Consider the following 2062-nt stretch of genomic DNA (forward strand, 5'->3'; position numbering starts at 1 on the left):
TCAGGATTCCTCAGAGTCCAGTTTTCTCTGTGATCCTTCGATTGCAGGCTCCTGTGAACCTGATATTCTGGGTGTGTCAGAATTCTTGGCAGTCAAGCTCCTCTGAGACCCTCAAATACTGGTGTGACCCAGCTCCTGTTATCCTGGGATCCTGTTGTCCTAAGATCCTGGGCGTGTTACAGTGCCTGGAAGCGGTGTCTCTTTTGAGGGCCTTGGAGTTGTCTGGTCCGTTTGAAACCAAGGTTAACCAGCACTCACTGATCAAAAGGAACCCGAGCCTCTGGTCAAGAAGGGCTCTGGTGTCCTTTTTCCTGTTGTCACAGGTCCTTCACAATTGGATTGGAGCAGATGTAGTGTTCTGCTAATCTAGTGATCCTACGATCACGTGGACAGTCCTCTAGGGACCGTCGACTCCACGCCCTAGGTGCCCCGGTGTTGGCGCCTACTGGAAGGGACTCATGCCCCTAGTCAGGCTGGCTCTCTGCTTCCCTAGTGCTGTCTCAGGTCCCGTGTGTGATTGGATTGGAGCAGATGTTGTGTTCCACTCACCAGTGATCCTAAGATCGAGTGGGCAGTCCTCTAGGGACCGTGGGGGTGTCTGCCGACTCTGCGCCCTATGTGCTCCGCGGTGCTGGCACCGACCGGAAGGGACTTGTTGATCACTCTTCTTTTGCACATAAAAGAAAACTGGATCCTAAATTCCGAAGAGATATGTTAAAGCCTTCGATACAGATACAGAGCCTTCTGAAGATAGATTCCAGCGACGGAATGCTGTTGAGAGCATACTGGTGTCTTATTTAAATGCCTCCATAAAGCATCCTTCCAGTTTGCTATGTCGAGAAGTTCAGATCCTTGTTAAGCGAAAAACCTCCATAGAGAAAGTCAATGAAGAGAAGGAGCAATGTGTGTCTGGACAAGTTCCTCCTGCCTTTGCTAAGATATTCTAAAGCCTGGAAAGTCTTCAAAGACCACTCTCATGCCCTTAGGGGTGGCTCAGTCAGGCTCTCACCACCAGGGTCAGTTCTACTACACTGCCCAGGAAAGATTCAGCCTCTGCTCTCTGGAGTACTGCAGCTGGCTAAGGGTGAGGTCAGGTCTCCTGTTCACATGCACTCGGAACTCGCTCTCTAAGGACTCCCAGGTGAGGAGTGGGGGGTCAGTTCTGCACAGTTCTCAGACACCAACAAGTCCCCAGGTGGCAGCCCAGACCAGGAATGTGGGTCTTGCCTTTAGAGGTAACTGACCCTTGCTACTGCAGGGCTGTGGATCTATATGTTGTCCTTGGTGGCAGCCCAAGCCAGGACTCTCCCATAATGCCAGGTGGTATCACTGGCTACTCACATCAGGCTGTTCCTCACTACCCTCAAGTCTCCCATCAAGGCCTGCGTAGTGCTGGCCTGGTGGTTCTCTCAGACCATCTCCCTATCCAGGCACCCTAGCACCAGACTAATGGTGCCACGGGCCCGCTTATATCAGGGAATGTTAGAGTACTATTCATTCAGGTGGTCACAGATCAGAACACTGAGCGTAGATAGAGCTTCTCTTCCCTCTGCCCCCTACTGATGCACACATGACACAGGAGCCACTTCTGCAATGTCTCTAGGTCAGGGAAAGCTGAAGATTTTTAAATGCATGACTAAATTACCTACCCATGGCTCTACCGTTAGGAAATGCCAGCAGATTCCCAGCTATCTGTTCTACCGTAGAACCTCAAACTTTTCTAAGAGCCAATGCAATGTGGGTTCTTCTGCTGTGTTCTAGTGCACGGCTGGTCACCCACTCCATATTCTCTGCCGTTCTCTTACCTCAGTTTCTACAAAACTAACTACAGTCGTTGTGAATATATGGCGTTTGCACCTCCACAAACCCCACATGCTAAAACATAAGCCTCCGTGTAATCGTATGTGAAATCAGTCCCTTTAGGGGGGTGTTTATGAAGGTGTATCCTTCACAAATGAGATTGATATCATTACAAAGAGACCCGAAGGAGCTCATTCACCTCTCTTTCCATCCACAGACCCGGAAAGCACACCATGACCATACATAGACCCTACCATCACTG

The 2062-nt window shown here is 50.2% G+C and overlaps 1 non-coding gene across 1 annotated transcript; it reads right to left on the reverse strand.

The window, feature by feature from the left end:
• Nucleotides 1-1478: 1478 nt before the first annotated feature.
• Nucleotides 1479-1609, reverse strand: LOC115065137. Its single transcript, XR_003844939.1, has one exon. It is a non-coding gene; the product is annotated as a small nucleolar RNA SNORA17 (small nucleolar RNA).
• Nucleotides 1610-2062: the final 453 nt, after the last annotated feature.

Source organism: Mus pahari, chromosome 12 (genome assembly GCF_900095145.1).
Source record: "Mus pahari chromosome 12, PAHARI_EIJ_v1.1, whole genome shotgun sequence".
NCBI classification, from domain to species: Eukaryota; Metazoa; Chordata; class Mammalia; order Rodentia; family Muridae; genus Mus; species Mus pahari.